This window comes from Pinus tabuliformis, chromosome 8 (genome assembly GCF_031772625.1).
Source record: "Pinus tabuliformis cultivar Carrire ecotype Pingquan chromosome 8, CPIR1, whole genome shotgun sequence".
Taxonomy (NCBI): Eukaryota; Viridiplantae; Streptophyta; class Pinopsida; order Pinales; family Pinaceae; genus Pinus; species Pinus tabuliformis.
Genome location: NC_142294.1, coordinates 1,218,047,483 through 1,218,059,282, shown reverse-complemented (window position 1 = coordinate 1,218,059,282; position 11,800 = coordinate 1,218,047,483).

Genomic DNA, 11,800 nt, shown 5'->3' with positions numbered 1-11,800 from the left:
ACACACATAGGACAAAGAGGGCTTATAAAAGCTCTAAAATCAAAGTGATTAGAATGATTTCAAACCAGGACCAGAGCATAGGTCTTGTCGTCCTGATAGCAGCGGTGTGAATGGTTCGTCAATCCGAGCTCGTATGAGGGAGAACGAGGCAGTCAAATTTTTGGTCAAAATTGGACTGTGGGCCAGGTTTAAGTGTCCTACAATTTGACCAACCCCAGGGCATGAAATCTAGGTCTCAAAAGTGGGTGAATTTGTTGGATCATTAATTTGTCTAATATCCCTTATATTAGACAAATTCGAAAAAATATTTGATATTATAAAAATAAAAATAAAATATTAATTTGAGTGGCGGGCCATGACCCCCACCACCCCCATCGAACCAACTCATAACAAAAATTATTTAAAAATTGGGAAGACAGACCGTGACCCCCGCTGGCCCCAAACCACATAAACAAAGTCAATATTAATGGGTCGACGACCATGACCCCGCCAAACCCTCCAACCACCAAAACCATAACATATTATATATGGCGGGGCAGACCACCTCCGGTGGACCCGACCCACGCCTCAACCATCGTTGCCATGTAATGAAATGAGGGTGGTAGGGCTTGAACCCACCCGATCGGTGTGGCCAGCCCACCTCCTGGGCACCCTCACAAACCCCATGCCATTTAATACAAACGTGCCACAAAACTCAAACCTCCGTGCTATTATTAATATGCCCAACCAACAAACTTTAATGCAACCAAACATAAACGGGCCAACCTTTATGGATAATACATATGCTGCGGGAGTTAAGGGGTGGGCCGGCCAATGTAGACCTGACCCACCCCCACAAAAAGAAATACACTTGGATTTTTGGGAGGCGGGATTTGATCCCCCAACCTCCCCTTAACTAATTACCTCTTTTAGCAATGGGCTAGTGGGGCCTTTTTGTAAACTCTTCCCGAAAATTTATAAATAAACTCATTTTTGTCAGTGCGCCAAGAAAGCATGGAGGAGCCAAGAGCGTGCATATGGATTGATTGGGCGAAAAACACAAGCAGAACCATGATTGGGTGAAATTCTCAGGAGGGTGAAATTTTTGTAGTGTTCAAATTGGACAAACTTTATGTCGATCGTACACTTCTTGGTGACACGAACCCGATGGTGCCGTCAGAATTTCGATCTGAGTAGCAGATTTGCAAAGGACTCGAAGGAGGGAATCTTTGAGGAATCTAGGGGAATCTAAAAGATTCCTTAAGCCCCATATTTCCACTTTCTCAGAGTTTAGAAATTTGACTGTCTATTTTGCACTATTCGATGCCACAAATCTAATGGTGCATTCATATTTTCCATTTTCTCATTTCATTTTTCGGCCACTGTTCAAAGTGGAGTGTAGATGTCAGTAGTCATGTGCGAGCTGCCATTCCATGAGATTCGACACCACGAGATTGATGGTACAGCCAGCTTCAGCAATTTGACATCCTTTTCTTCAGATGGCCCTGGATGTGAGGTATATGTAGTGTGTTCGTGTACTTATTTTTTCTATGCATTGTGTTGTACAGATCCCTGTTTGATATTTCATGTGGGATCTTGTTTCTTACTTGTTTCATGATTCCTGCTTGATGTGACGCGGAATCATCTATTGGATGTAATTTTTGTCATGATTCGTCATGTTTTGTTTGATATCCCTTTTTCATTATGTTGATGGGATACTCATGTTTCAACATGTATGTTTGCATTGAGATCCCTTTTATGCCATGTTGGCAGGATGGTCATTATCTTCATGCATGAGTTTGTGTCACACTGATAGGAGTCCTTTTTTGATTGAGAGTTCCTGTAGCGGAACATCTCTTGGAGCCACTCCTGCATGAGGGAATTTTCCTTGTATGATAGTGACATCACCTCTTATGTACATCATCACTATTGACAACACTTAATGCAACGGCCTACACCATCTTGACACCAGGGCCCAGAGACGTAGTCCCTCTTGGACGAACTCCGTTATCAATGACTTATGTTTTCATGCGTTGATGAATGTCATGTTCCTCTTCTTTACAACATGCAGGTGTATTCATTTATGTTCTTTTAAAAACGCAATCTAACACATCACGAAAGTAAAAGGTCTTGGAAGGGTCCTTTGTCACACCCAGACCTGGATCAAAGTATGAGAAATATGATGGTGATGATGTCTTATTAGGGGATGATAGGAAGTCTATAATCGTTGGTCGTGGAAAATTCAAGATGAAGTTGCAAGGTGGAAGAATGCTTCTGGGTGTTCTGCATATTCTTGCATTGGCTAGAAATCTGATTTCTGTAAGCAAACTAGATGATGCAGGTGTAAAAATAGTGTTCAAGAAAGATACATGCAAGATGGTTTGGGGAGCACTGGTATTGATGTGGGGAGTTCATATTGGAACTCTGTAAAAGCTTCAAGGTAGCACTATTAATTATGGGTGCAACAATTTTGTGGTTCCTAAAAGTGGAGCAGAAAATCTAGTGGTCTCTGGAGAAAAGACCATGCTATGGCATCAAAGGCTTGGACATATTGGAGAGAAGGGCCTTTGAATACTTCATGGTAATGGTATGATAGAAGGAATGTCTAATTTCTCTATGGATTTTAATTTCTATGAAAATTGTGTATATGGGAAGCTGAATCGGGTGAGTTTCCCCTCTAGTGCTAAGAGGGTGAAACAAATATTAAAGCTTGTGGACAGTGATGCGTTTGGACCTATGTCGGTTCCATCACTGGGTAAGTATGTGTTATATGTATCATTTATAGATGAATTCTCAAGGAATAAATTGATATATTTCCTCAGGAAGAAATCTGAAGTTTTTGACAAGTTTAAAGAATTTAAGGCTCTAGTGGAAAACCAAACAGAGAAGAAGACAAAGGTGTTGAGGACAGATAATGGTGGAGAGTTTTTCAATAAGGAATTTGAAGAGTTCTGTAAGAAGTGTGGTATAGCATGGTAGAAGACTACTCCATACACACCTCAGTAAAATGTATTTGTAGAAAGAATGAACAAGACATTGATGGAAAAGGAAAGAAGCATGCTCAGTGGTGCGGGGTTAGGAAAGGAATTCTGGGCAGAGGCAGTGGAGACTGCATGTTACCTGGTCAATAGATCACCTTCATCAACATTGGAGGATAAGACTCCACAGGAGGTATGAACTAGTAAGAAACCTTCTCTTTCAAATTTGAGGGTATTTGGATGTGATGCATATGTACATGTTCCAAAGGAGAAAATAAAAAAGTTGAATAGTAAATCTGAAAAGTGCATCTTTATTGGGTATAAGGATGGTTTAAAAGGTTATAAGATTTGCAACCTAGAAACAGGAAAGGTTTTGTACAGCCGAGATCTGGTGTTTAGAGAGGTGAAAGATGTTATTAAACATGAAGTCCTACCAAAGGAACCTGAGAAGATAGAGTTTGAGCCAAAGGAGGAAGAATCAGACTCTACAAACTCCAGAAGATGAAGAGCCACAAACTCCAATTGTGATAAGATCAGTTCGAGAAAGAAGGCAGCCAAAAAGGTATAGTCCATCTACTTTCTGTTCAAATTTTTCTTTATCTATTGCTGATAATGATCCCAAAACTGTGAGGGAAGTAGTAGATTCAGAGGATGGAAAACTCTAGAAAGAGGCCATGGTTGATGAAATGGCATCATTGCACAAAAATGAGGCTTGGGATCTGGTGGAGTTGCCGGCTGGAAGGAAACCTATTAGTAGAAAATGGATGTTTAAGAAGAATATGAATGCAGAAGGAAAGGTGGAGAAATACAAATCTCGATTGGTAGCAAAAGATTATTCCTAGGTGTCGAGAATTGACTTTGTTGATATTTTTTCTTGTGTTGCCAAGGTAGATTCTATTAGATTACTTTTATTTGTTGCTTCTACTTTTGATTTTGAGGTAGAACAAATGGATGTGAAGACAACATTTCTTCATAGGGATTTGGAAGAAGAGATCTACATGAAGAAACCTGAAGGATTTGCGGTGAAGGGTAAGAAAGAACTGGTATGTAAATTAAAAAAGTCTCTGTATGGGTTAAAACAGTCATCAAGGATGTGGTATCAGAAATTTGATACATTTATATGGGGACTTGGCTTCACCAGAAGCAAAGCAGATTAATGTGTGTACTTTAAATTAATTGGTGACCATGTTATTTATCTGGGCCTGTATGTGGATGATATGTTTCTTGTTGGAAATGACAAAGAAATTATCTAGAATTTGAAGACCCAATTGTCCTCCAAATTCGACATGAAAGATCTAGGTGCTGCAAACTATATTTTTGAAATGGAAATTAAACGAGATCAGGAAAAGAGGAAGCTCTGGTTAAACCAAAGGAAGTATGTCGAGATAATACTACAGAGGTTTAATATGCAAGATACTAAACCACTGAAGGTTCCTATTCCTGTAGGTGTAAAGTTATCTGCTGAACAATGTCCCAAGCCACAAGAAGAGGAAGAGGACATGTCCCGTGTTCCATATGCAAGTGCAATCGGTAGCCTGATGTATGCAATGGTATGTATTAGACCAAAAATTGCACATGCAGTGGGAGTATTGAGCAGGTTTATGTCAAAATTAGGGAAGGAGCATTGGAAAACAATGTGTAGATATTTCTACAAATCTAGCTCTGATACCATGTAGAAAATTTGATGTAGGTTAACTCAATAATGCAATATAAATCAAAGCAGAATACTATAACCTACTTCCACTATCATTTTTTGGAAGCTTAAAGATCAAGTTGAACAATATAACCAAAATAAGAAGAATCAATGCCACAATACACATGAAGAACTTTGGGGAAAGCCTCAGCTAGAAACCCCACACTATTGTATTATCATACATGGTGGAAATACATAGGAATTATTCAAAGCATTAGCTCTCACAACTAGCCAGCTCTCAGTACAGTCCTCACAGATGCTCGCATATAATCTTGGCTTCTCTCCAGCCTTCTTCTCTACCCTCCAAGCTCCTATTTCCTTGCGTTGTTCCTTGTGGATTATTTTCCTATTACCAAGTGGATGATCAACCTCCAAAATTGCGCAATCCTGAAGGATGATTCCTTGACAGCATGCATGAGTTTTTCTTTATAAGAAAACACATGCAACTGATAGTACACATTCCTTGAACATTAATCTCAACTGGGTCTTTCTCAGAATAGACATGCATGAGTTTCTGATGAGGTAACCTTCAGTTAACTGGAGTAGCACTAGTTGAGTACATGCATGCATCAACTGACTGTTAACTCTCTATTAGTTCCTCAAACATTTTGGAACTAATTTAACTAGACTTAACTCAGTAAACTGAGTTAACTAATTACAAGTCAAATATAACTCAATCTTATCTCCTTAATTTAAGGGATAACTCTTGCATGAATTCAGAAAGACTTCTAACTTGAATTTCTCCAACTAATTAATTTAAAATAATTTAATTAATTATTTCCATGTAGCTGTTAAGACTAAATTCGATTTTAATTCATAATTTAATTCAAGGACAAATTAAATTGGAATATTCTTGTTGCTTCAACACTCCCTCTCAACAAGAAAGGAATTATCTGCCACCCCTATCCTGTCTCTATGGAACTCGAATTTACACTTTGACAAAGCCTTTGTCAAAATGTCAGCATCTTGCTCCTCTGTCGAAATATATTGTAGCAACATGATCTTCTCGACCTGTGAAAAGCCATGGGAAACAAATCTTGCTTTATGCTTCTCCACACTACCATCAACAGCTTGCTTTACCTTGTAAAGCCAATGGGAACTCACAACTGACTTGTTCTTCGGTCTCGGAACCCCCAAACACTGTTATAAACTATGGAGTCATAGTCCTCCACCATAGCATCAAACCAAATTGACTGCTGCACTGCTTCCTCAAAGGAAGATGGCTTGGTCTCAACACATTCCCCAGCAAGGGCCATGTATCTAGTGTACCTCTCAGGTGACCTCCTCTGTTTGCGCTGAGAAGATGGTGCTCCCACATTCTCTCTTGCATCCTACAACAATTTGTCAGCTTCTTTTGTGCACTTCCGTCCATCTCTGGAAGACTTTGCTTGAGTGGATGTCTCCACTCCTAGAACCTCTGCATGCGGATTCTCCGCATCAGTCTAAGGGTCCTCCTCCTTAGGAACCAAGAGTTCCTCCATAGCCTATAGTTGGAGCTCCCTCTCAAGGGAAACTTGCATGGCCTTCTGCTCATCAAATTTGAGATCTCTGTGAACCACTGTCCTCCAATTGCTAGGCAAGTACACCCGATAGTTGTGAGGTGTATCAGTTTACCCCACAAATATCCCCAACTCTGTTGTCGTCTCAAGCTTCTTCCGTGCATCTTTTGTCACATGGCAATATGTCGATGAGCGAGAGATCCTGAAGTGACCCACATCTGGTCTCTTATGGGAGAAAGCTTCCTCTAGTGTCTTAATCCCAAGTATGAGATGCAGGCTTCTATTCTACAAATAGACCACTGTGTTGCATGCCTCAGCCCACAAGTGAAGTGGTAGGCCTTGGTCATGCAGCATTGCCCGTGCTACCCCTACAATAGTTTTGTTCTTCCTCTCGGCCACCCCATTCTACTGTGGGTTATGAGGTGACGTCAACTCTCGTTTAATTCCTTCTGCTGCATAGAAGTCCTTAAACTCTTGAGAGACATATTCTCCACCGTTGTCGCTTCTCAAAGCCTTGATCTTCTTCCCTGACTCTTTCTCGACCAAAGCTTTGAACTCACAAAACTTTGTGAATGTTGGTCCTTCTTCTACATGAAATAAATCCAGCATTTACGAGAATATTCATCAATGAAAATCACATAATACCTTTGCTTCACTGTGGATGCCATCAAGAATGGTCCACACACATCAGTATGAAATCACTCTAAGCTAGCCTCTGCTCGACTGTCTTGATCATAAAAGGAAGACTTGGTGTACTTTCCCAAGGTACAACCTTTGCATGTGTCAACTTGCTCAAGTTTACCTTTGAGAAGTCCTGTAGATATCTGTTGCATTATCTTCAAAGCCCCATGATGCAAATGGCCCAGCCACCTGTGCCACAACTCACCAATGTCTTGGCTTTGCACCAATTCTACTTTCATACTTAATGCTCCACAATCATCTAACTCTAGTTTATAGAGATTCTTCACCCGAATCCCTATCCTCTTGGTCTAACCTGTGGCTATGTGTCTTAGGAATGCATTTTCTTTACTAAAGACAACATCATAGCCTTTTTTCTCCAACATCACGACTGATACCAAATTCTTCTTCAGTCCAGGCACATACTTCACATTTGTCAAGGTGAGAGGAGCTCCATGCTCCCTCTGAAAAGCAACTGTGCCCACTCCTGAAACAGTATACCTTCTGTCATCACCCATCTCTATGCACATCTTGAGGTCTTTCTCCTCCAAGGCACTCAATAAATTTTTATCACCGATCATGTGGAATGAGGCTCCACTATCAAGATACCAGACACAACCCATCATCGGTGACACCATGCATGTAATGAGGGTAAAGTCCATTTCGAACTGAGAGGCTAACGTCTCACCTTCTGATCCTTCCAAGGATCCCTTCTTGGACTTCTTCGATGGGAAATAGGTCGCATAATGTCCCATCTTGTGACAATTAAAGCATCTTACTTTAGACATGTCACCCTTCTTCCCTCCATGAGAAGAATCCGATTTGAAATGGGAAGCCTTCCCCTTCCCTTTCCTTTCCTTACATGCTAAGGCCAGATTTTATTCATCATCATTCATGGATGAAGAACCATCTTGTGTGCTCCTCCTGATCTCCTCCTGCATAAGATCAGACCATAGTTGTTCCCAGTCCAACAGCTTCTCCCTTCCATTCATAGATTCCTGGTAGCTATTCCAACTCTTTGGAAGGCCAAGGAGAGCGAGGCTCACCATATCATCATCGGCAGTAGTTATTCCCACATTACCAAGTTCATCTCTGCAGGTGGTGAGCTTCTTCAGATATGTGGAAATAGTATTGCCCTTCTCCATCTTGATTCTTCGAAGCTTATCCTTGAGCGCCAATTTCCTCTGGTCGCTATTGTTCTGGTGGAGGTCCTTCAATGTCTTCCACATTGAAAATGGAGTATCCTTCCCATGGAGACTCGAGACAATATGGTCTCGAACTCCATCAAGGATGATCCATCTTGCCTTCGCCACACACTTCTTCCAGTCATCCAACTCTTGTGCATTAGTTGAAGCTAGCTTTGGGATTTCTTGATCAATGAATTCCTTCAAGCCATTGTCTTCTAATATAGCCTCCATTCTATCTTTCCATGCTATGTAATTCGAGCTACCTTCCAAGTCATACTCGAGTCTCAAGCCATAGAATTCCATTGGCCAACCTTGAAGTATGATATGAATTCGATTTGCACCTGCAACCCCAAACTTCAAACTTTGAATTCTCTTCTCAGTATACTGTTCACAGCTCTGATACCATGTAGAAATTTCTACAAATCTAGCTCTGATACCATGTAGAAAATCTGATGTAGGTTAACCCGATAATGCAATATAAATCAAAGCAGAATACTATAAGCTACTTCTACTATCAATTTGCGGAAGCTTAAAGATCGAGCTAAACAATATAACCAGAAGAAGAATAATCAATGCCACAATACACATGAAAATACTTTGGGGAAAGCCTCAGCTAAGAACCCCACACTATTGTATTATCATACATGGTGGAAATACATAGGAATTATACAAAGCCTTAGCTCTCACAGCTAGCCAGCTCTCAGTACAATCCTCACATGCAATCTTGGCTTCTCTCCATCCTTCCTCTCTGCCCTCCAAGCTCCTATTTCCTTGCATTGTTCCTTGTGGATGATTTTCTTGTTGGCAAGTGAATGATCAACCTCCAAAACTGCGCAAACCTCAAGGATGATTCCTTAACTGCATGCATGAGTTTTTCTTTATAAGAAAAAACATGCAACTGATAGTACATTGTCCTTGAACATTAATCTCAATTGGGTCTTTCACAGAATAGACATGCATGAGTTTCTGATGAGGGAATCTTTAGTTAACTGGAGTAGCACTAGTTGAGTTCCTGTTGCTGAAGGCTACTTAGATTCACCTCCTTCTGCACTGATGTATAGACAATCTTCTCATCCACGTCTCAGCTACTTTCAAATTGGTTGCTCAAATCAATGGCCATGATATTCTTCTTCTTATTATATTTCTTCTTGTTCTTGGGGTTTAGCTATGGATGCATCTTCCAACACTTCTCCTATGTATGCCCATCAATGTTGCAATGATTGCTAGGATATTTGCACTGGTGTGTTGTGGCTGCTGTCTTTTTATCTTTCCCCCTTTTTTCTTCTTCTTCCCCTCCTTAGAAGTTTTGTGTTGCTCCTTTTGCTTTTATCCACTTGATTGTGCTCTTTTCAGGCCTATGTTCTCCAGGTACTGTGCCTGTACACAAGCCTTGTCCACCATTTTGGGCATGAAAAACATCACTTTCTCACGCAGATGGTGGTGCAAACCCCCCAAATACTTGAGGAGTACATCTGGGTTCTTTGGAGAGATACCCAACATTGTAGCCATCTTTCTAAATTCTGTGGTGTACTCCTGCACGCTTTGGCCCAACTTTTTCCTGAATTAATACCACCGGATTCACTTGTCTTCCACGTACCCAATGGGATAAAACTGTGACTTAATGAGGTTTTTGAAATCCTCCCACTTACTCACTATTATAGCTCCAAATCTCACTCTTGAGGTTTGTGATGCTGCACTCATGGCCCAGGGCAACCCCTCTTTCCAGACTTGGTCCAAAATTTAAAAACAGTGTTTTATTCCCTATACGCGACATTGCCTTGAGCTAAACGCATGTGTACGCGGGTCTCTGTATACCCAACCCGCGTATATGTCTTAAAACACTTAAAAAAAACAAATCTCCTTAATTTCGGGCAGAGATCGCGGGTTTTACCTGTTGATCACTTGTTAGTGCTCGTGGCCCAAATATTCCCAATGAATTCCCAACTAAAAAACTACTTTGGGAGAAGTATAAAAAGGCTTCAATGGGAAGGCCTAAGGGAGGAGAGAAGAGAGAGAAAGGCTATTATGCTGAGATTTCCCTGACTAGGTCTGAAGATCCTAGTGCCTCCTGCACTTCCCCCGTTTACAAGAAACCCTTGTTTCCTTGTGTGATGATGTCCATCTACTACTTGAGATATCATGGAGTAAGTGATGGAAGGAGTTTGTTAAAGGCTTGAGATTGGATGAATCCGGAGTACGGTTCTGCTTGGAGCCTGCGAAAGGATGAATCAGGTGAAATTATTCCTTTCTGTACTTTATTTGTCTATAATAAAAGAAACACTTGTCTTTGTTCCTGACATAAATCTTCTTCATGTTTATGATATCCATGTTATGATTCATATATGAATGGTTGTTTAATTGCATAACTAACTACCCTTCAATATACTATGAAGATGATTTCTCTATGATGTTTAGTCCATATATTGTTGTACTTTGTTGAATTGATTGTTTTGCAAGTTGAAGGAGCAAAAGGAACTCCAAGAAGGGTTTGGACCTTGGAAGGATCTTCCCAAACGTAGGACCCCCAGGTACGCCCCTTATCATATAGTTTGCTTATATTAGCATTATGGCTGTATGGAATGTGTGTTTCTCTGTATAGACAACCTCTGATCTGCTAGGGTGTCAACCCAAAGACCCTAGGGGAATTTGTCCCTTAACAGAATTGGCGACTCCACTAGGGACAACAATATTGTTGTTCCTAGTTTGGGTTTATTCAAGCCAATCAGGGCTCAGCTGTCTGTTTGCTTGCTGTTACTGTGTAGTCTGTTCCTGTAGGAACTTGAATTGTAAGTTTGGTCAGTTTCTTCATACTGTTTTTAGTTTTTTCTTGAAATCTTTTATATATGCATTTTTCTTGTTTACAGAAGCGTATATATGCATATTTCCTTAAGTAAACCTGTGTATATGTAGGTTTCCTTAGGCTCATCTGCATATACACGTAGCTGTACATCAATACAGTCACGTATATCTTGTAATTTTCAAGATTTTTCAAATCTTTTTGTTTCTGAAGGTCTGTCTGCTGGTTTGATTCAGTCCTGAACAATTACTTTTCTGTGTCAGTTTTTAGTTTTACAGCAAGTATCTGATTTCAAATTCTCTCTGATTTTGGAAAGTGTTGGTCTTATTGGTTTTATTGCAAGCGTCATCGTTTTGTTAAGCACACAAGATTTCTTGTTAGGAGTCTTGGCTGCTCTGTTTTGTCAGAGCAGAAAGGCTGATCTCAGTCTTTGTGTCAAATCTTGTTTTGGTGACCTTTTGTGTTTGCTTGTCAAAACTACATTTTTGTGACCATCTACTTTTCTTGCTTTCCGAAAGTTGTTGGTTTACACTTTCTTGAAAGTTGTCTTTTCAATATTTTGGTCTTTGTTTCCAAACCTCTCATTGTTGCTTTTGATTGTTAAAAACATCTCCAAACACATTCTTGTTGTTAAGTTTTCATCCATTTTTTGTTGTCAACTTGCAAAGTGTTTGGTGCCGATTTTTCAATCATAAAGTTTCAGTCTTGTTGAGAGAACTTTTGAAAAGACGTTTTTGCTTTTTATTTTGAAGAAAACTTTTTGAAAAACTTGGTTTTGCTTTCTTGAACTTTGTTTTGATTTAGTTTCTTTTAGTAAATGAAAGTGCATTTTTGTTTGTCTTGAAACTTGTTTTTAGTGTTTAGACAAAATGGACGATTAGCAACGCATATTCCATCTAAACATTTTAAGTGGCAAATTAAAAATTGATAAACAAGTAACTTTCATTTCTTGATTTAGAGTAGTCTTAAGTCTTGCATCAGCATGTACT